The following is a 22,190-nucleotide window of genomic DNA, read 5'->3' on the forward strand; positions in this document are numbered from 1 at the left end:
CAGGCGAGCGGGCGGGCTGCTTTATTGGCTGTTTGCTGTTCCCCTACTCCACTCCACTATTTGACTGTTGTGCTGCATCAATCAATCAATCAATCAATCAATCAATCAATCAATCAATCAATCAATCAATCAATCAATCAGTGGCTGGCTCAGGTGCAGCTCTTTAACTTACCTAAAAGGGAGGGCGGAGAGAAGACAAGGAAGGAGAATGAGGTGTTCCAATGTGAAATGCCGGAAACACAGAAACACAGACGACACACAACAAGAGGTGGCAATCTATTCATTAATTGCATTTAATCAATGAGCTCATTATCACTCATGCATTGTCCAACAGGTGTTGAAATAATGGGATTAAAAGGGGAGATCCCTTCAGAAAGACAGAAACAATAGCAAAGACAAAAAACACTTTTGGAATCTGCTTTTAGTCAACACATAAGGAAAGGGTGCACCGGTCCTGGAAATACTGCAATACCAGGTCAATGCGTGGAGTGGACAGAGCAAGCTCTATTTCCATCTCCCTGTTCTAAAAATCCATTTAATATATGGTCCCCAGATAGGGGACGTATCAGATATTAAACTGATAAGAACAGATACTACACTTGATCTTAGCCAAAAGGCCGAGAAGCGATAACCCGAACGGGCCGCGCGTTGCCCGAGCCTGCCCGATACTGCTGTTCAGCCCTTGCAGCGATTCAGCCTACTTCTAGGCAATTCCATGGGGCCCTGCAGGCTCACACACTCACAGCTACACGGGAGGTGAATAAAGGCCGGAGAGGAAGCCAGACAGGATTTGCTTCTTTTGCTTGCACCACAATGCAGTGCTGAAAGAGGAGGAATCTACATAAAAACGCCTTCCTGGCAACGCCCAAATGCCCTGCTGCCATGCAGATAAACACTGGCAGCGGCAGCAAGTGCATGCCCACAGCCACCCCTTGTTCCTTCACACCTTGTATCAGCTGTAATCCAGTCCAGTCCAGTGCTGCCTGCTGAGCAGCACTGACCAACACTGCCTGGGCCCAGGCTTTTATCTCTGAGGCCCCATTATGATGTCAGAAAGCTGGCTCTGGAATCCTGAGGGCTCCACTATGACACGTGCAAAGTTCCGTCTGAACTTTATATAAGACGGTGAGGCTCAGTCAGTCACTCAGTGTTGCCTGAGAGGGCAACACTGCAACAGCCGGCCGCCAGGCTGTCTTTTTTTTGCACAGCTAGTTGCCTCCAGGAGGCCACAAGAGGGAGACAAGGGACTGCAAAATGGAAAATAGGCATCCACCAACTTTACAGACAACTTCTCCTTGCTCCTACAACCTCCATCCTTGCACAGTTTGTTATTCTTCTAGGTAACATAGTAACAAATCCAAATTGCTGCTCTCTTTGTAGGCAAGCAAGGCTTTGTTGCAACTGCAATTCTTACTTCTTCTTGAAATGTAGGGACGACAGTACATTCCATCACATCCATCTAGTGTACACAGGTAGGTCCATTGTGGCGGGCAGGCGAGCGGGCGGGCTGCTTTATTGGCTGTTTGCTGTTCCCCTACTCCACTCCACTATTTGACTGTTGTGCTGCATCAATCAATCAATCAATCAATCAATCAATCAATCAATCAATCAATCAATCAATCAATCAGTGGCTGGCTCAGGTGCAGCTCTTTAACTTACCTAAAAGGGAGGGCGGAGAGAAGACAAGGAAGGTGAATGAGGTGTTCCAATGTGAAATGCCGGAAACACAGAAACACAGACGACACACAACAAGAGGTGGCAATCTATTCATTAATTGCATTTAATCAATGAGCTCATTATCACTCATGCATTGTCCAACAGGTGTTGAAATAATGGGATTAAAAGGGGAGATCCCTTCAGAAAGACAGAAACAATAGCAAAGACAAAAAACACTTTTGGAATCTGCTTTTAGTCAACACATAAGGAAAGGGTGCACCGGTCCTGGAAATACTGCAATACCAGGTCAATGCGTGGAGTGGACAGAGCAAGCTCTATTTCCATCTCCCTGTTCTAAAAATCCATTTAATATATGGTCCCCAGATAGGGGACGTATCAGATATTAAACTGATAAGAACAGATACTACACTTGATCTTAGCCAAAAGGCCGAGAAGCGATAACCCGAACGGGCCGCGCGTTGCCCGAGCCTGCCCGATACTGCTGTTCAGCCCTTGCAGCGATTCAGCCTACTTCTAGGCAATTCCATGGGGCCCTGCAGGCTCACACACTCACAGCTACACGGGAGGTGAATAAAGGCCGGAGAGGAAGCCAGACAGGATTTGCTTCTTTTGCTTGCACCACAATGCAGTGCTGAAAGAGGAGGAATCTACATAAAAACGCCTTCCTGGCAACGCCCAAATGCCCTGCTGCCATGCAGATAAACACTGGCAGCGGCAGCAAGTGCATGCCCACAGCCACCCCTTGTTCCTTCACACCTTGTATCAGCTGTAATCCAGTCCAGTCCAGTGCTGCCTGCTGAGCAGCACTGACCAACACTGCCTGGGCCCAGGCTTTTATCTCTGAGGCCCCATTATGATGTCAGAAAGCTGGCTCTGGAATCCTGAGGGCTCCACTATGACACGTGCAAAGTTCCGTCTGAACTTTATATAAGACGGTGAGGCTCAGTCAGTCACTCAGTGTTGCCTGAGAGGGCAACACTGCAACAGCCGGCCGCCAGGCTGTCTTTTTTTTGCACAGCTAGTTGCCTCCAGGAGGCCACAAGAGGGAGACAAGGGACTGCAAAATGGAAAATAGGCATCCACCAACTTTACAGACAACTTCTCCTTGCTCCTACAACCTCCATCCTTGCACAGTTTGTTATTCTTCTAGGTAACATAGTAACAAATCCAAATTGCTGCTCTCTTTGTAGGCAAGCAAGGCTTTGTTGCAACTGCAATTCTTACTTCTTCTTGAAATGTAGGGACGACAGTACATTCCATCACATCCATCTAGTGTACACAGGTAGGTCCATTGTGGCGGGCAGGCGAGCGGGCGGGCTGCTTTATTGGCTGTTTGCTGTTCCCCTACTCCACTCCACTATTTGACTGTTGTGCTGCATCAATCAATCAATCAATCAATCAATCAATCAATCAATCAGTGGCTGGCTCAGGTGCAGCTCTTTAACTTACCTAAAAGGGAGGGCGGAGAGAAGACAAGGAAGGTGAATGAGGTGTTCCAATGTGAAATGCCGGAAACACAGAAACACAGACGACACACAACAAGAGGTGGCAATCTATTCATTAATTGCATTTAATCAATGAGCTCATTATCACTCATGCATTGTCCAACAGGTGTTGAAATAATGGGATTAAAAGGGGAGATCCCTTCAGAAAGACAGAAACAATAGCAAAGACAAAAAACACTTTTGGAATCTGCTTTTAGTCAACACATAAGGAAAGGGTGCACCGGTCCTGGAAATACTGCAATACCAGGTCAATGCGTGGAGTGGACAGAGCAAGCTCTATTTCCATCTCCCTGTTCTAAAAATCCATTTAATATATGGTCCACAGATAGGGGACGTATCAGATATTAAACTGATAAGAACAGATACTACACTTGATCTTAGCCAAAAGGCCGAGAAGCGATAACCCGAACGGGCCGCGCGTTGCCCGAGCCTGCCCGATACTGCTGTTCAGCCCTTGCAGCGATTCAGCCTACTTCTAGGCAATTCCATGGGGCCCTGCAGGCTCACACACTCACAGCTACACGGGAGGTGAATAAAGGCCGGAGAGGAAGCCAGACAGGATTTGCTTCTTTTGCTTGCACCACAATGCAGTGCTGAAAGAGGAGGAATCTACATAAAAACGCCTTCCTGGCAACGCCCAAATGCCCTGCTGCCATGCAGATAAACACTGGCAGCGGCAGCAAGTGCATGCCCACAGCCACCCCTTGTTCCTTCACACCTTGTATCAGCTGTAATCCAGTCCAGTCCAGTGCTGCCTGCTGAGCAGCACTGACCAACACTGCCTGGGCCCAGGCTTTTATCTCTGCGGCCCCATTATGATGTCAGAAAGCTGGCTCTGGAATCCTGAGGGCTCCACTATGACACGTGCAAAGTTCCGTCTGAACTTTATATAAGACGGTGAGGCTCAGTCAGTCACTCAGTGTTGCCTGAGAGGGCAACACTGCAACAGCCGGCCGCCAGGCTGTCTTTTTTTTTGCACAGCTAGTTGCCTCCAGGAGGCCACAAGAGGGAGACAAGGGACTGCAAAATGGAAAATAGGCATCCACCAACTTTACAGACAACTTCTCCTTGCTCCTACAACCTCCATCCTTGCACAGTTTGTTATTCTTCTAGGTAACATAGTAACAAATCCAAATTGCTGCTCTCTTTGTAGGCAAGCAAGGCTTTGTTGCAACTGCAATTCTTACTTCTTCTTGAAATGTAGGGACGACAGTACATTCCATCACATCCATCTAGTGTACACAGGTAGGTCCATTGTGGCGGGCAGGCGAGCGGGCGGGCTGCTTTATTGGCTGTTTGCTGTTCCCCTACTCCACTCCACTATTTGACTGTTGTGCTGCATCAATCAATCAATCAATCAATCAATCAATCAATCAATCAATCAATCAGTGGCTGGCTCAGGTGCAGCTCTTTAACTTACCTAAAAGGGAGGGCGGAGAGAAGACAAGGAAGGTGAATGAGGTGTTCCAATGTGAAATGCCGGAAACACAGAAACACAGACGACACACAACAAGAGGTGGCAATCTATTCATTAATTGCATTTAATCAATGAGCTCATTATCACTCATGCATTGTCCAACAGGTGTTGAAATAATGGGATTAAAAGGGGAGATCCCTTCAGAAAGACAGAAACAATAGCAAAGACAAAAAACACTTTTGGAATCTGCTTTTAGTCAACACATAAGGAAAGGGTGCACCGGTCCTGGAAATACTGCAATACCAGGTCAATGCGTGGAGTGGACAGAGCAAGCTCTATTTCCATCTCCCTGTTCTAAAAATCCATTTAATATATGGTCCCCAGATAGGGGACGTATCAGATATTAAACTGATAAGAACAGATACTACACTTGATCTTAGCCAAAAGGCCGAGAAGCGATAACCCGAACGGGCCGCGCGTTGCCCGAGCCTGCCCGATACTGCTGTTCAGCCCTTGCAGCGATTCAGCCTACTTCTAGGCAATTCCATGGGGCCCTGCAGGCTCACACACTCACAGCTACACGGGAGGTGAATAAAGGCCGGAGAGGAAGCCAGACAGGATTTGCTTCTTTTGCTTGCACCACAATGCAGTGCTGAAAGAGGAGGAATCTACATAAAAACGCCTTCCTGGCAACGCCCAAATGCCCTGCTGCCATGCAGATAAACACTGGCAGCGGCAGCAAGTGCATGCCCACAGCCACCCCTTGTTCCTTCACACCTTGTATCAGCTGTAATCCAGTCCAGTCCAGTGCTGCCTGCTGAGCAGCACTGACCAACACTGCCTGGGCCCAGGCTTTTATCTCTGAGGCCCCATTATGATGTCAGAAAGCTGGCTCTGGAATCCTGAGGGCTCCACTATGACACGTGCAAAGTTCCGTCTGAACTTTATATAAGACGGTGAGGCTCAGTCAGTCACTCAGTGTTGCCTGAGAGGGCAACACTGCAACAGCCGGCCGCCAGGCTGTCTTTTTTTTGCACAGCTAGTTGCCTCCAGGAGGCCACAAGAGGGAGACAAGGGACTGCAAAATGGAAAATAGGCATCCACCAACTTTACAGACAACTTCTCCTTGCTCCTACAACCTCCATCCTTGCACAGTTTGTTATTCTTCTAGGTAACATAGTAACAAATCCAAATTGCTGCTCTCTTTGTAGGCAAGCAAGGCTTTGTTGCAACTGCAATTCTTACTTCTTCTTGAAATGTAGGGACGACAGTACATTCCATCACATCCATCTAGTGTACACAGGTAGGTCCATTGTGGCGGGCAGGCGAGCGGGCGGGCTGCTTTATTGGCTGTTTGCTGTTCCCCTACTCCACTCCACTATTTGACTGTTGTGCTGCATCAATCAATCAATCAATCAATCAATCAATCAATCAATCAATCAGTGGCTGGCTCAGGTGCAGCTCTTTAACTTACCTAAAAGGGAGGGCGGAGAGAAGACAAGGAAGGTGAATGAGGTGTTCCAATGTGAAATGCCGGAAACACAGAAACACAGACGACACACAACAAGAGGTGGCAATCTATTCATTAATTGCATTTAATCAATGAGCTCATTATCACTCATGCATTGTCCAACAGGTGTTGAAATAATGGGATTAAAAGGGGAGATCCCTTCAGAAAGACAGAAACAATAGCAAAGACAAAAAACACTTTTGGAATCTGCTTTTAGTCAACACATAAGGAAAGGGTGCACCGGTCCTGGAAATACTGCAATACCAGGTCAATGCGTGGAGTGGACAGAGCAAGCTCTATTTCCATCTCCCTGTTCTAAAAATCCATTTAATATATGGTCCCCAGATAGGGGACGTATCAGATATTAAACTGATAAGAACAGATACTACACTTGATCTTAGCCAAAAGGCCGAGAAGCGATAACCCGAACGGGCCGCGCGTTGCCCGAGCCTGCCCGATACTGCTGTTCAGCCCTTGCAGCGATTCAGCCTACTTCTAGGCAATTCCATGGGGCCCTGCAGGCTCACACACTCACAGCTACACGGGAGGTGAATAAAGGCCGGAGAGGAAGCCAGACAGGATTTGCTTCTTTTGCTTGCACCACAATGCAGTGCTGAAAGAGGAGGAATCTACATAAAAACGCCTTCCTGGCAACGCCCAAATGCCCTGCTGCCATGCAGATAAACACTGGCAGCGGCAGCAAGTGCATGCCCACAGCCACCCCTTGTTCCTTCACACCTTGTATCAGCTGTAATCCAGTCCAGTCCAGTGCTGCCTGCTGAGCAGCACTGACCAACACTGCCTGGGCCCAGGCTTTTATCTCTGAGGCCCCATTATGATGTCAGAAAGCTGGCTCTGGAATCCTGAGGGCTCCACTATGACACGTGCAAAGTTCCGTCTGAACTTTATATAAGACGGTGAGGCTCAGTCAGTCACTCAGTGTTGCCTGAGAGGGCAACACTGCAACAGCCGGCCGCCAGGCTGTCTTTTTTTTGCACAGCTAGTTGCCTCCAGGAGGCCACAAGAGGGAGACAAGGGACTGCAAAATGGAAAATAGGCATCCACCAACTTTACAGATAACTTCTCCTTGCTCCTACAACCTCCATCCTTGCACAGTTTGTTATTCTTCTAGGTAACATAGTAACAAATCCAAATTGCTGCTCTCTTTGTAGGCAAGCAAGGCTTTGTTGCAACTGCAATTCTTACATCTTCTTGAAATGTAGGGACGACAGTACATTCCATCACATCCATCTAGTGTACACAGGTAGGTCCATTGTGGCGGGCAGGCGAGCGGGCGGGCTGCTTTATTGGCTGTTTGCTGTTCCCCTACTCCACTCCACTATTTGACTGTTGTGCTGCATCAATCAATCAATCAATCAATCAATCAATCAATCAATCAATCAATCAATCAATCAGTGGCTGGCTCAGGTGCAGCTCTTTAACTTACCTAAAAGGGAGGGCGGAGAGAAGACAAGGAAGGTGAATGAGGTGTTCCAATGTGAAATGCCGGAAACACAGAAACACAGACGACACACAACAAGAGGTGGCAATCTATTCATTAATTGCATTTAATCAATGAGCTCATTATCACTCATGCATTGTCCAACAGGTGTTGAAATAATGGGATTAAAAGGGGAGATCCCTTCAGAAAGACAGAAACAATAGCAAAGACAAAAAACACTTTTGGAATCTGCTTTTAGTCAACACATAAGGAAAGGGTGCACCGGTCCTGGAAATACTGCAATACCAGGTCAATGCATGGAGTGGACAGAGCAAGCTCTATTTCCATCTCCCTGTTCTAAAAATCCATTTAATATATGGTCCCCAGATAGGGGACGTATCAGATATTAAACTGATAAGAACAGATACTACACTTGATCTTAGCCAAAAGGCCGAGAAGCGATAACCCGAACGGGCCGCGCGTTGCCCGAGCCTGCCCGATACTGCTGTTCAGCCCTTGCAGCGATTCAGCCTACTTCTAGGCAATTCCATGGGGCCCTGCAGGCTCACACACTCACAGCTACACGGGAGGTGAATAAAGGCCGGAGAGGAAGCCAGACAGGATTTGCTTCTTTTGCTTGCACCACAATGCAGTGCTGAAAGAGGAGGAATCTACATAAAAACGCCTTCCTGGCAACGCCCAAATGCCCTGCTGCCATGCAGATAAACACTGGCAGCGGCAGCAAGTGCATGCCCACAGCCACCCCTTGTTCCTTCACACCTTGTATCAGCTGTAATCCAGTCCAGTCCAGTGCTGCCTGCTGAGCAGCACTGACCAACACTGCCTGGGCCCAGGCTTTTATCTCTGAGGCCCCATTATGATGTCAGAAAGCTGGCTCTGGAATCCTGAGGGCTCCACTATGACACGTGCAAAGTTCCGTCTGAACTTTATATAAGACGGTGAGGCTCAGTCAGTCACTCAGTGTTGCCTGAGAGGGCAACACTGCAACAGCCGGCCGCCAGGCTGTCTTTTTTTTGCACAGCTAGTTGCCTCCAGGAGGCCACAAGAGGGAGACAAGGGACTGCAAAATGGAAAATAGGCATCCACCAACTTTACAGACAACTTCTCCTTGCTCCTACAACCTCCATCCTTGCACAGTTTGTTATTCTTCTAGGTAACATAGTAACAAATCCAAATTGCTGCTCTCTTTGTAGGCAAGCAAGGCTTTGTTGCAACTGCAATTCTTACTTCTTCTTGAAATGTAGGGACGACAGTACATTCCATCACATCCATCTAGTGTACACAGGTAGGTCCATTGTGGCGGGCAGGCGAGCGGGCGGGCTGCTTTATTGGCTGTTTGCTGTTCCCCTACTCCACTCCACTATTTGACTGTTGTGCTGCATCAATCAATCAATCAATCAATCAATCAATCAATCAATCAATCAATCAATCAATCAATCAGTGGCTGGCTCAGGTGCAGCTCTTTAACTTACCTAAAAGGGAGGGCGGAGAGAAGACAAGGAAGGTGAATGAGGTGTTCCAATGTGAAATGCCGGAAACACAGAAACACAGACGACACACAACAAGAGGTGGCAATCTATTCATTAATTGCATTTAATCAATGAGCTCATTATCACTCATGCATTGTCCAACAGGTGTTGAAATAATGGGATTAAAAGGGGAGATCCCTTCAGAAAGACAGAAACAATAGCAAAGACAAAAAACACTTTTGGAATCTGCTTTTAGTCAACACATAAGGAAAGGGTGCACCGGTCCTGGAAATACTGCAATACCAGGTCAATGCGTGGAGTGGACAGAGCAAGCTCTATTTCCATCTCCCTGTTCTAAAAATCCATTTAATATATGGTCCCCAGATAGGGGACGTATCAGATATTAAACTGATAAGAACAGATACTACACTTGATCTTAGCCAAAAGGCCGAGAAGCGATAACCCGAACGGGCCGCGCGTTGCCCGAGCCTGCCCGATACTGCTGTTCAGCCCTTGCAGCGATTCAGCCTACTTCTAGGCAATTCCATGGGGCCCTGCAGGCTCACACACTCACAGCTACACGGGAGGTGAATAAAGGCCGGAGAGGAAGCCAGACAGGATTTGCTTCTTTTGCTTGCACCACAATGCAGTGCTGAAAGAGGAGGAATCTACATAAAAACGCCTTCCTGGCAACGCCCAAATGCCCTGCTGCCATGCAGATAAACACTGGCAGCGGCAGCAAGTGCATGCCCACAGCCACCCCTTGTTCCTTCACACCTTGTATCAGCTGTAATCCAGTCCAGTCCAGTGCTGCCTGCTGAGCAGCACTGACCAACACTGCCTGGGCCCAGGCTTTTATCTCTGAGGCCCCATTATGATGTCAGAAAGCTGGCTCTGGAATCCTGAGGGCTCCACTATGACACGTGCAAAGTTCCGTCTGAACTTTATATAAGACGGTGAGGCTCAGTCAGTCACTCAGTGTTGCCTGAGAGGGCAACACTGCAACAGCCGGCCGCCAGGCTGTCTTTTTTTTGCACAGCTAGTTGCCTCCAGGAGGCCACAAGAGGGAGACAAGGGACTGCAAAATGGAAAATAGGCATCCACCAACTTTACAGACAACTTCTCCTTGCTCCTACAACCTCCATCCTTGCACAGTTTGTTATTCTTCTAGGTAACATAGTAACAAATCCAAATTGCTGCTCTCTTTGTAGGCAAGCAAGGCTTTGTTGCAACTGCAATTCTTACTTCTTCTTGAAATGTAGGGACGACAGTACATTCCATCACATCCATCTAGTGTACACAGGTAGGTCCATTGTGGCGGGCAGGCGAGCGGGCGGGCTGCTTTATTGGCTGTTTGCTGTTCCCCTACTCCACTCCACTATTTGACTGTTGTGCTGCATCAATCAATCAATCAATCAATCAATCAATCAATCAATCAATCAATCAATCAATCAGTGGCTGGCTCAGGTGCAGCTCTTTAACTTACCTAAAAGGGAGGGCGGAGAGAAGACAAGGAAGGTGAATGAGGTGTTCCAATGTGAAATGCCGGAAACACAGAAACACAGACGACACACAACAAGAGGTGGCAATCTATTCATTAATTGCATTTAATCAATGAGCTCATTATCACTCATGCATTGTCCAACAGGTGTTGAAATAATGGGATTAAAAGGGGAGATCCCTTCAGAAAGACAGAAACAATAGCAAAGACAAAAAACACTTTTGGAATCTGCTTTTAGTCAACACATAAGGAAAGGGTGCACCGGTCCTGGAAATACTGCAATACCAGGTCAATGCGTGGAGTGGACAGAGCAAGCTCTATTTCCATCTCCCTGTTCTAAAAATCCATTTAATATATGGTCCCCAGATAGGGGACGTATCAGATATTAAACTGATAAGAACAGATACTACACTTGATCTTAGCCAAAAGGCCGAGAAGCGATAACCCGAACGGGCCGCGCGTTGCCCGAGCCTGCCCGATACTGCTGTTCAGCCCTTGCAGCGATTCAGCCTACTTCTAGGCAATTCCATGGGGCCCTGCAGGCTCACACACTCACAGCTACACGGGAGGTGAATAAAGGCCGGAGAGGAAGCCAGACAGGATTTGCTTCTTTTGCTTGCACCACAATGCAGTGCTGAAAGAGGAGGAATCTACATAAAAACGCCTTCCTGGCAACGCCCAAATGCCCTGCTGCCATGCAGATAAACACTGGCAGCGGCAGCAAGTGCATGCCCACAGCCACCCCTTGTTCCTTCACACCTTGTATCAGCTGTAATCCAGTCCAGTCCAGTGCTGCCTGCTGAGCAGCACTGACCAACACTGCCTGGGCCCAGGCTTTTATCTCTGAGGCCCCATTATGATGTCAGAAAGCTGGCTCTGGAATCCTGAGGGCTCCACTATGACACGTGCAAAGTTCCGTCTGAACTTTATATAAGACGGTGAGGCTCAGTCAGTCACTCAGTGTTGCCTGAGAGGGCAACACTGCAACAGCCGGCCGCCAGGCTGTCTTTTTTTTGCACAGCTAGTTGCCTCCAGGAGGCCACAAGAGGGAGACAAGGGACTGCAAAATGGAAAATAGGCATCCACCAACTTTACAGACAACTTCTCCTTGCTCCTACAACCTCCATCCTTGCACAGTTTGTTATTCTTCTAGGTAACATAGTAACAAATCCAAATTGCTGCTCTCTTTGTAGGCAAGCAAGGCTTTGTTGCAACTGCAATTCTTACTTCTTCTTGAAATGTAGGGACGACAGTACATTCCATCACATCCATCTAGTGTACACAGGTAGGTCCATTGTGGCGGGCAGGCGAGCGGGCGGGCTGCTTTATTGGCTGTTTGCTGTTCCCCTACTCCACTCCACTATTTGACTGTTGTGCTGCATCAATCAATCAATCAATCAATCAATCAATCAATCAATCAATCAATCAATCAATCAATCAGTGGCTGGCTCAGGTGCAGCTCTTTAACTTACCTAAAAGGGAGGGCGGAGAGAAGACAAGGAAGGTGAATGAGGTGTTCCAATGTGAAATGCCGGAAACACAGAAACACAGACGACACACAACAAGAGGTGGCAATCTATTCATTAATTGCATTTAATCAATGAGCTCATTATCACTCATGCATTGTCCAACAGGTGTTGAAATAATGGGATTAAAAGGGGAGATCCCTTCAGAAAGACAGAAACAATAGCAAAGACAAAAAACACTTTTGGAATCTGCTTTTAGTCAACACATAAGGAAAGGGTGCACCGGTCCTGGAAATACTGCAATACCAGGTCAATGCGTGGAGTGGACAGAGCAAGCTCTATTTCCATCTCCCTGTTCTAAAAATCCATTTAATATATGGTCCCCAGATAGGGGACGTATCAGATATTAAACTGATAAGAACAGATACTACACTTGATCTTAGCCAAAAGGCCGAGAAGCGATAACCCGAACGGGCCGCGCGTTGCCCGAGCCTGCCCGATACTGCTGTTCAGCCCTTGCAGCGATTCAGCCTACTTCTAGGCAATTCCATGGGGCCCTGCAGGCTCACACACTCACAGCTACACGGGAGGTGAATAAAGGCCAGAGAGGAAGCCAGACAGGATTTGCTTCTTTTGCTTGCACCACAATGCAGTGCTGAAAGAGGAGGAATCTACATAAAAACGCCTTCCTGGCAACGCCCAAATGCCCTGCTGCCATGCAGATAAACACTGGCAGCGGCAGCAAGTGCATGCCCACAGCCACCCCTTGTTCCTTCACACCTTGTATCAGCTGTAATCCAGTCCAGTCCAGTGCTGCCTGCTGAGCAGCACTGACCAACACTGCCTGGGCCCAGGCTTTTATCTCTGAGGCCCCATTATGATGTCAGAAAGCTGGCTCTGGAATCCTGAGGGCTCCACTATGACACGTGCAAAGTTCCGTCTGAACTTTATATAAGACGGTGAGGCTCAGTCAGTCACTCAGTGTTGCCTGAGAGGGCAACACTGCAACAGCCGGCCGCCAGGCTGTCTTTTTTTTGCACAGCTAGTTGCCTCCAGGAGGCCACAAGAGGGAGACAAGGGACTGCAAAATGGAAAATAGGCATCCACCAACTTTACAGACAACTTCTCCTTGCTCCTACAACCTCCATCCTTGCACAGTTTGTTATTCTTCTAGGTAACATAGTAACAAATCCAAATTGCTGCTCTCTTTGTAGGCAAGCAAGGCTTTGTTGCAACTGCAATTCTTACTTCTTCTTGAAATGTAGGGACGACAGTACATTCCATCACATCCATCTAGTGTACACAGGTAGGTCCATTGTGGCGGGCAGGCGAGCGGGCGGGCTGCTTTATTGGCTGTTTGCTGTTCCCCTACTCCACTCCACTATTTGACTGTTGTGCTGCATCAATCAATCAATCAATCAATCAATCAATCAATCAATCAATCAATCAATCAATCAGTGGCTGGCTCAGGTGCAGCTCTTTAACTTACCTAAAAGGGAGGGCGGAGAGAAGACAAGGAAGGTGAATGAGGTGTTCCAATGTGAAATGCCGGAAACACAGAAACACAGACGACACACAACAAGAGGTGGCAATCTATTCATTAATTGCATTTAATCAATGAGCTCATTATCACTCATGCATTGTCCAACAGGTGTTGAAATAATGGGATTAAAAGGGGAGATCCCTTCAGAAAGACAGAAACAATAGCAAAGACAAAAAACACTTTTGGAATCTGCTTTTAGTCAACACATAAGGAAAGGGTGCACCGGTCCTGGAAATACTGCAATACCAGGTCAATGCGTGGAGTGGACAGAGCAAGCTCTATTTCCATCTCCCTGTTCTAAAAATCCATTTAATATATGGTCCCCAGATAGGGGACGTATCAGATATTAAACTGATAAGAACAGATACTACACTTGATCTTAGCCAAAAGGCCGAGAAGCGATAACCCGAACGGGCCGCGCGTTGCCCGAGCCTGCCCGATACTGCTGTTCAGCCCTTGCAGCGATTCAGCCTACTTCTAGGCAATTCCATGGGGCCCTGCAGGCTCACACACTCACAGCTACACGGGAGGTGAATAAAGGCCGGAGAGGAAGCCAGACAGGATTTGCTTCTTTTGCTTGCACCACAATGCAGTGCTGAAAGAGGAGGAATCTACATAAAAACGCCTTCCTGGCAACGCCCAAATGCCCTGCTGCCATGCAGATAAACACTGGCAGCGGCAGCAAGTGCATGCCCACAGCCACCCCTTGTTCCTTCACACCTTGTATCAGCTGTAATCCAGTCCAGTCCAGTGCTGCCTGCTGAGCAGCACTGACCAACACTGCCTGGGCCCAGGCTTTTATCTCTGAGGCCCCATTATGATGTCAGAAAGCTGGCTCTGGAATCCTGAGGGCTCCACTATGACACGTGCAAAGTTCCGTCTGAACTTTATATAAGACGGTGAGGCTCAGTCAGTCACTCAGTGTTGCCTGAGAGGGCAACACTGCAACAGCCGGCCGCCAGGCTGTCTTTTTTTTGCACAGCTAGTTGCCTCCAGGAGGCCACAAGAGGGAGACAAGGGACTGCAAAATGGAAAATAGGCATCCACCAACTTTACAGACAACTTCTCCTTGCTCCTACAACCTCCATCCTTGCACAGTTTGTTATTCTTCTAGGTAACATAGTAACAAATCCAAATTGCTGCTCTCTTTGTAGGCAAGCAAGGCTTTGTTGCAACTGCAATTCTTACTTCTTCTTGAAATGTAGGGACGACAGTACATTCCATCACATCCATCTAGTGTACACAGGTAGGTCCATTGTGGCGGGCAGGCGAGCGGGCGGGCTGCTTTATTGGCTGTTTGCTGTTCCCCTACTCCACTCCACTATTTGACTGTTGTGCTGCATCAATCAATCAATCAATCAATCAATCAATCAATCAATCAGTGGCTGGCTCAGGTGCAGCTCTTTAACTTACCTAAAAGGGAGGGCGGAGAGAAGACAAGGAAGGTGAATGAGGTGTTCCAATGTGAAATGCCGGAAACACAGAAACACAGACGACACACAACAAGAGGTGGCAATCTATTCATTAATTGCATTTAATCAATGAGCTCATTATCACTCATGCATTGTCCAACAGGTGTTGAAATATTGGGATTAAAAGGGGAGATCCCTTCAGAAAGACAGAAACAATAGCAAAGACAAAAAACACTTTTGGAATCTGCTTTTAGTCAACACATAAGGAAAGGGTGCACCGGTCCTGGAAATACTGCAATACCAGGTCAATGCGTGGAGTGGACAGAGCAAGCTCTATTTCCATCTCCCTGTTCTAAAAATCCATTTAATATATGGTCCCCAGATAGGGGACGTATCAGATATTAAACTGATAAGAACAGATACTACACTTGATCTTAGCCAAAAGGCCGAGAAGCGATAACCCGAACGAGCCGCGCGTTGCCCGAGCCTGCCCGATACTGCTGTTCAGCCCTTGCAGCGATTCAGCCTACTTCTAGGCAATTCCATGGGGCCCTGCAGGCTCACACACTCACAGCTACACGGGAGGTGAATAAAGGCCGGAGAGGAAGCCAGACAGGATTTGCTTCTTTTGCTTGCACCACAATGCAGTGCTGAAAGAGGAGGAATCTACATAAAAACGCCTTCCTGGCAACGCCCAAATGCCCTGCTGCCATGCAGATAAACACTGGCAGCGGCAGCAAGTGCATGCCCACAGCCACCCCTTGTTCCTTCACACCTTGTATCAGCTGTAATCCAGTCCAGTCCAGTGCTGCCTGCTGAGCAGCACTGACCAACACTGCCTGGGCCCAGGCTTTTATCTCTGAGGCCCCATTATGATGTCAGAAAGCTGGCTCTGGAATCCTGAGGGCTCCACTATGACACGTGCAAAGTTCCGTCTGAACTTTATATAAGACGGTGAGGCTCAGTCAGTCACTCAGTGTTGCCTGAGAGGGCAACACTGCAACAGCCGGCCGCCAGGCTGTCTTTTTTTTGCACAGCTAGTTGCCTCCAGGAGGCCACAAGAGGGAGACAAGGGACTGCAAAATGGAAAATAGGCATCCACCAACTTTACAGACAACTTCTCCTTGCTCCTACAACCTCCATCCTTGCACAGTTTGTTATTCTTCTAGGTAACATAGTAACAAATCCAAATTGCTGCTCTCTTTGTAGGCAAGCAAGGCTTTGTTGCAACTGCAATTCTTACTTCTTCTTGAAATGTAGGGACGACAGTACATTCCATCACATCCATCTAGTGTACACAGGTAGGTCCATTGTGGCGGGCAGGCGAGTGGGCGGGCTGCTTTATTGGCTGTTTGCTGTTCCCCTACTCCACTCCACTATTTGACTGTTGTGCTGCATCAATCAATCAATCAATCAATCAATCAATCAATCAATCAATCAGTGGCTGGCTCAGGTGCAGCTCTTTAACTTACCTAAAAGGGAGGGCGGAGAGAAGACAAGGAAGGTGAATGAGGTGTTCCAATGTGAAATGCCGGAAACACAGAAACACAGACGACACACAACAAGAGGTGGCAATCTATTCATTAATTGCATTTAATCAATGAGCTCATTATCACTCATGCATTGTCCAACAGGTGTTGAAATATTGGGATTAAAAGGGGAGATCCCTTCAGAAAGACAGAAACAATAGCAAAGACAAAAAACACTTTTGGAATCTGCTTTTAGTCAACACATAAGGAAAGGGTGCACCGGTCCTGGAAATACTGCAATACCAGGTCAATGCGTGGAGTGGACAGAGCAAGCTCTATTTCCATCTCCCTGTTCTAAAAATCCATTTAATATATGGTCCCCAGATAGGGGACGTATCAGATATTAAACTGATAAGAACAGATACTACACTTGATCTTAGCCAAAAGGCCGAGAAGCGATAACCCGAACGGGCCGCGCGTTGCCCGAGCCTGCCCGATACTGCTGTTCAGCCCTTGCAGCGATTCAGCCTACTTCTAGGCAATTCCATGGGGCCCTGCAGGCTCACACACTCACAGCTACACGGGAGGTGAATAAAGGCCGGAGAGGAAGCCAGACAGGATTTGCTTCTTTTGCTTGCACCACAATGCAGTGCTGAAAGAGGAGGAATCTACATAAAAACGCCTTCCTGGCAACGCCCAAATGCCCTGCTGCCATGCAGATAAACACTGGCAGCGGCAGCAAGTGCATGCCCACAGCCACCCCTTGTTCCTTCACACCTTGTATCAGCTGTAATCCAGTCCAGTCCAGTGCTGCCTGCTGAGCAGCACTGACCAACACTGCCTGGGCCCAGGCTTTTATCTCTGAGGCCCCATTATGATGTCAGAAAGCTGGCTCTGGAATCCTGAGGGCTCCACTATGACACGTGCAAAGTTCCGTCTGAACTTTATATAAGACGGTGAGGCTCAGTCAGTCACTCAGTGTTGCCTGAGAGGGCAACACTGCAACAGCCGGCCGCCAGGCTGTCTTTTTTTTGCACAGCTAGTTGCCTCCAGGAGGCCACAAGAGGGAGACAAGGGACTGCAAAATGGAAAATAGGCATCCACCAACTTTACAGACAACTTCTCCTTGCTCCTACAACCTCCATCCTTGCACAGTTTGTTATTCTTCTAGGTAACATAGTAACAAATCCAAATTGCTGCTCTCTTTGTAGGCAAGCAAGGCTTTGTTGCAACTGCAATTCTTACTTCTTCTTGAAATGTAGGGACGACAGTACATTCCATCACATCCATCTAGTGTACACAGGTAGGTCCATTGTGGCGGGCAGGCGAGCGGGCGGGCTGCTTTATTGGCTGTTTGCTGTTCCCCTACTCCACTCCACTATTTGACTGTTGTGCTGCATCAATCAATCAATCAATCAATCAATCAATCAATCAATCAATCAATCAATCAATCAATCAATCAGTGGCTGGCTCAGGTGCAGCTCTTTAACTTACCTAAAAGGGAGGGCGGAGAGAAGACAAGGAAGGTGAATGAGGTGTTCCAATGTGAAATGCCGGAAACACAGAAACACAGACGACACACAACAAGAGGTGGCAATCTATTCATTAATTGCATTTAATCAATGAGCTCATTATCACTCATGCATTGTCCAACAGGTGTTGAAATAATGGGATTAAAAGGGGAGATCCCTTCAGAAAGACAGAAACAATAGCAAAGACAAAAAACACTTTTGGAATCTGCTTTTAGTCAACACATAAGGAAAGGGTGCACCGGTCCTGGAAATACTGCAATACCAGGTCAATGCGTGGAGTGGACAGAGCAAGCTCTATTTCCATCTCCCTGTTCTAAAAATCCATTTAATATATGGTCCCCAGATAGGGGACGTATCAGATATTAAACTGATAAGAACAGATACTACACTTGATCTTAGCCAAAAGGCCGAGAAGCGATAACCCGAACGGGCCGCGCGTTGCCCGAGCCTGCCCGATACTGCTGTTCAGCCCTTGCAGCGATTCAGCCTACTTCTAGGCAATTCCATGGGGCCCTGCAGGCTCACACACTCACAGCTACACGGGAGGTGAATAAAGGCCGGAGAGGAAGCCAGACAGGATTTGCTTCTTTTGCTTGCACCACAATGCAGTGCTGAAAGAGGAGGAATCTACATAAAAACGCCTTCCTGGCAACGCCCAAATGCCCTGCTGCCATGCAGATAAACACTGGCAGCGGCAGCAAGTGCATGCCCACAGCCACCCCTTGTTCCTTCACACCTTGTATCAGCTGTAATCCAGTCCAGTCCAGTGCTGCCTGCTGAGCAGCACTGACCAACACTGCCTGGGCCCAGGCTTTTATCTCTGAGGCCCCATTATGATGTCAGAAAGCTGGCTCTGGAATCCTGAGGGCTCCACTATGACACGTGCAAAGTTCCGTCTGAACTTTATATAAGACGGTGAGGCTCAGTCAGTCACTCAGTGTTGCCTGAGAGGGCAACACTGCAACAGCCGGCCGCCAGGCTGTCTTTTTTTTGCACAGCTAGTTGCCTCCAGGAGGCCACAAGAGGGAGACAAGGGACTGCAAAATGGAAAATAGGCATCCACCAACTTTACAGACAACTTCTCCTTGCTCCTACAACCTCCATCCTTGCACAGTTTGTTATTCTTCTAGGTAACATAGTAACAAATCCAAATTGCTGCTCTCTTTGTAGGCAAGCAAGGCTTTGTTGCAACTGCAATTCTTACTTCTTCTTGAAATGTAGGGACGACAGTACATTCCATCACATCCATCTAGTGTACACAGGTAGGTCCATTGTGGCGGGCAGGCGAGCGGGCGGGCTGCTTTATTGGCTGTTTGCTGTTCCCCTACTCCACTCCACTATTTGACTGTTGTGCTGCATCAATCAATCAATCAATCAATCAATCAATCAATCAATCAATCAATCAATCAATCAATCAATCAATCAATCAATCAATCAATCAGTGGCTGGCTCAGGTGCAGCTCTTTAACTTACCTAAAAGGGAGGGCGGAGAGAAGACAAGGAAGGTGAATGAGGTGTTCCAATGTGAAATGCCGGAAACACAGAAACACAGACGACACACAACAAGAGGTGGCAATCTATTCATTAATTGCATTTAATCAATGAGCTCATTATCACTCATGCATTGTCCAACAGGTGTTGAAATAATGGGATTAAAAGGGGAGATCCCTTCAGAAAGACAGAAACAATAGCAAAGACAAAAAACACTTTTGGAATCTGCTTTTAGTCAACACATAAGGAAAGGGTGCACCGGTCCTGGAAATACTGCAATACCAGGTCAATGCGTGGAGTGGACAGAGCAAGCTCTATTTCCATCTCCCTGTTCTAAAAATCCATTTAATATATGGTCCCCAGATAGGGGACGTATCAGATATTAAACTGATAAGAACAGATACTACACTTGATCTTAGCCAAAAGGCCGAGAAGCGATAACCCGAACGGGCCGCGCGTTGCCCGAGCCTGCCCGATACTGCTGTTCAGCCCTTGCAGCGATTCAGCCTACTTCTAGGCAATTCCATGGGGCCCTGCAGGCTCACACACTCACAGCTACACGGGAGGTGAATAAAGGCCGGAGAGGAAGCCAGACAGGATTTGCTTCTTTTGCTTGCACCACAATGCAGTGCTGAAAGAGGAGGAATCTACATAAAAACGCCTTCCTGGCAACGCCCAAATGCCCTGCTGCCATGCAGATAAACACTGGCAGCGGCAGCAAGTGCATGCCCACAGCCACCCCTTGTTCCTTCACACCTTGTATCAGCTGTAATCCAGTCCAGTCCAGTGCTGCCTGCTGAGCAGCACTGACCAACACTGCCTGGGCCCAGGCTTTTATCTCTGAGGCCCCATTATGATGTCAGAAAGCTGGCTCTGGAATCCTGAGGGCTCCACTATGACACGTGCAAAGTTCCGTCTGAACTTTATATAAGACGGTGAGGCTCAGTCAGTCACTCAGTGTTGCCTGAGAGGGCAACACTGCAACAGCCGGCCGCCAGGCTGTCTTTTTTTTGCACAGCTAGTTGCCTCCAGGAGGCCACAAGAGGGAGACAAGGGACTGCAAAATGGAAAATAGGCATCCACCAACTTTACAGACAACTTCTCCTTGCTCCTACAACCTCCATCCTTGCACAGTTTGTTATTCTTCTAGGTAACATAGTAACAAATCCAAATTGCTGCTCTCTTTGTAGGCAAGCAAGGCTTTGTTGCAACTGCAATTCTTACTTCTTCTTGAAATGTAGGGACGACAGTACATTCCATCACATCCATCTAGTGTACACAGGTAGGTCCATTGTGGCGGGCAGGCGAGCGGGCGGGCTGCTTTATTGGCTGTTTGCTGTTCCCTTACTCCACTCCACTATTTGACTGTTGTGCTGCATCAATCAATCAATCAATCAATCAATCAATCAATCAATCAATCAATCAATCAATCAATCAATCAATCAGTGGCTGGCTCAGGTGCAGCTCTTTAACTTACCTAAAAGGGAGGGCGGAGAGAAGACAAGGAAGGTGAATGAGGTGTTCCAATGTGAAATGCCGGAAACACAGAAACACAGACGACACACAACAAGAGGTGGCAATCTATTCATTAATTGCATTTAATCAATGAGCTCATTATCACTCATGCATTGTCCAACAGGTGTTGAAATAATGGGATTAAAAGGGGAGATCCCTTCAGAAAGACAGAAACAATAGCAAAGACAAAAAACACTTTTGGAATCTGCTTTTAGTCAACACATAAGGAAAGGGTGCACCGGTCCTGGAAATACTGCAATACCAGGTCAATGCGTGGAGTGGACAGAGCAAGCTCTATTTCCATCTCCCTGTTCTAAAAATCCATTTAATATATGGTCCCCAGATAGGGGACGTATCAGATATTAAACTGATAAGAACAGATACTACACTTGATCTTAGCCAAAAGGCCGAGAAGCGATTACCCGAACGGGCCGCGCGTTGCCCGAGCCTGCCCGATACTGCTGTTCAGCCCTTGCAGCGATTCAGCCTACTTCTAGGCAATTCCATGGGGCCCTGCAGGCTCACACACTCACAGCTACACGGTAGGTGAATAAAGGCCGGAGAGGAAGCCAGACAGGATTTGCTTCTTTTACTTGCACCACAATGCAGTGCTGAAAGAGGAGGAATCTACATAAAAACGCCTTCCTCGCAACGCCCAAATGCCCTGCTGCCATGCAGATAAACACTGGCAGCGGCAGCAAGTGCATGCCCACAGCCACCCCTTGTTCCTTCACACCTTGTATCAGCTGTAATCCAGTCCAGTCCAGTGCTGCCTGCTGAGCAGCACTGACCAACACTGCCTGGGCCCAGGCTTTTATCTCTGAGGCCCCATTATGATGTCAGAAAGCTGGCTCTGGAATCCTGAGGGCTCCACTATGACACGTGCAAAGTTCCGTCTGAACTTTATATAAGACGGTGAGGCTCAGTCAGTCACTCAGTGTTGCCTGAGAGGGCAACACTGCAACAGCCGGCCGCCAGGCTGTCTTTTTTTTGCACAGCTAGTTGCCTCCAGGAGGCCACAAGAGGGAGACAAGGGACTGCAAAATGGAAAATAGGCATCCACCAACTTTACAGACAACTTCTCCTTGCTCCTACAACCTCCATCCTTGCACAGTTTGTTATTCTTCTAGGTAACATAGTAACAAATCCAAATTGCTGGTCTCTTTGTAGGCAAGCAAGGCTTTGTTGCAACTGCAATTCTTACTTCTTCTTGAAATGTAG

The 22,190-nt window shown here is 47.7% G+C and overlaps 15 non-coding genes across 15 annotated transcripts; all 15 read right to left on the reverse strand.

The window, feature by feature from the left end:
* Nucleotides 1–438: 438 nt before the first annotated feature.
* LOC142692187 (U2 spliceosomal RNA) lies at nucleotides 439–629 on the reverse strand. The gene has a single exon (XR_012860655.1). It is a non-coding gene; the product is annotated as a U2 spliceosomal RNA (small nuclear RNA).
* A 1,296-nt stretch (nucleotides 630–1,925) lies between these two features.
* LOC142692188 (U2 spliceosomal RNA) lies at nucleotides 1,926–2,116 on the reverse strand. Its single transcript, XR_012860656.1, has one exon. It is a non-coding gene; the product is annotated as a U2 spliceosomal RNA (small nuclear RNA).
* A 1,276-nt stretch (nucleotides 2,117–3,392) lies between these two features.
* Nucleotides 3,393–3,583, reverse strand: LOC142692138 (U2 spliceosomal RNA). The gene has a single exon (XR_012860623.1). It is a non-coding gene; the product is annotated as a U2 spliceosomal RNA (small nuclear RNA).
* Nucleotides 3,584–4,868: 1,285 nt separating this feature from the next.
* Nucleotides 4,869–5,059, reverse strand: LOC142692189 (U2 spliceosomal RNA). Its single transcript, XR_012860657.1, has one exon. It is a non-coding gene; the product is annotated as a U2 spliceosomal RNA (small nuclear RNA).
* Nucleotides 5,060–6,339: 1,280 nt separating this feature from the next.
* Nucleotides 6,340–6,530, reverse strand: LOC142692191 (U2 spliceosomal RNA). The gene has a single exon (XR_012860658.1). It is a non-coding gene; the product is annotated as a U2 spliceosomal RNA (small nuclear RNA).
* Nucleotides 6,531–7,822: 1,292 nt separating this feature from the next.
* On the reverse strand, nucleotides 7,823–8,013 carry LOC142691976 (U2 spliceosomal RNA). The gene has a single exon (XR_012860477.1). It is a non-coding gene; the product is annotated as a U2 spliceosomal RNA (small nuclear RNA).
* Nucleotides 8,014–9,309: 1,296 nt separating this feature from the next.
* LOC142692192 (U2 spliceosomal RNA) lies at nucleotides 9,310–9,500 on the reverse strand. Its single transcript, XR_012860659.1, has one exon. It is a non-coding gene; the product is annotated as a U2 spliceosomal RNA (small nuclear RNA).
* Nucleotides 9,501–10,792: 1,292 nt separating this feature from the next.
* Nucleotides 10,793–10,983, reverse strand: LOC142692194 (U2 spliceosomal RNA). The gene has a single exon (XR_012860661.1). It is a non-coding gene; the product is annotated as a U2 spliceosomal RNA (small nuclear RNA).
* Nucleotides 10,984–12,279: 1,296 nt separating this feature from the next.
* Nucleotides 12,280–12,470, reverse strand: LOC142692195 (U2 spliceosomal RNA). The gene has a single exon (XR_012860662.1). It is a non-coding gene; the product is annotated as a U2 spliceosomal RNA (small nuclear RNA).
* A 1,292-nt stretch (nucleotides 12,471–13,762) lies between these two features.
* On the reverse strand, nucleotides 13,763–13,953 carry LOC142692196 (U2 spliceosomal RNA). Its single transcript, XR_012860663.1, has one exon. It is a non-coding gene; the product is annotated as a U2 spliceosomal RNA (small nuclear RNA).
* Nucleotides 13,954–15,229: 1,276 nt separating this feature from the next.
* Nucleotides 15,230–15,420, reverse strand: LOC142692197 (U2 spliceosomal RNA). Its single transcript, XR_012860664.1, has one exon. It is a non-coding gene; the product is annotated as a U2 spliceosomal RNA (small nuclear RNA).
* A 1,280-nt stretch (nucleotides 15,421–16,700) lies between these two features.
* Nucleotides 16,701–16,891, reverse strand: LOC142692198 (U2 spliceosomal RNA). The gene has a single exon (XR_012860665.1). It is a non-coding gene; the product is annotated as a U2 spliceosomal RNA (small nuclear RNA).
* Nucleotides 16,892–18,191: 1,300 nt separating this feature from the next.
* Nucleotides 18,192–18,382, reverse strand: LOC142692199 (U2 spliceosomal RNA). Its single transcript, XR_012860666.1, has one exon. It is a non-coding gene; the product is annotated as a U2 spliceosomal RNA (small nuclear RNA).
* A 1,320-nt stretch (nucleotides 18,383–19,702) lies between these two features.
* On the reverse strand, nucleotides 19,703–19,893 carry LOC142692200 (U2 spliceosomal RNA). The gene has a single exon (XR_012860667.1). It is a non-coding gene; the product is annotated as a U2 spliceosomal RNA (small nuclear RNA).
* A 1,304-nt stretch (nucleotides 19,894–21,197) lies between these two features.
* On the reverse strand, nucleotides 21,198–21,388 carry LOC142692202 (U2 spliceosomal RNA). Its single transcript, XR_012860668.1, has one exon. It is a non-coding gene; the product is annotated as a U2 spliceosomal RNA (small nuclear RNA).
* Nucleotides 21,389–22,190: the final 802 nt, after the last annotated feature.

Source organism: Rhinoderma darwinii (genome assembly GCF_050947455.1).
Source record: "Rhinoderma darwinii isolate aRhiDar2 chromosome 5 unlocalized genomic scaffold, aRhiDar2.hap1 SUPER_5_unloc_39, whole genome shotgun sequence".
Taxonomy (NCBI): Eukaryota; Metazoa; Chordata; class Amphibia; order Anura; family Rhinodermatidae; genus Rhinoderma; species Rhinoderma darwinii.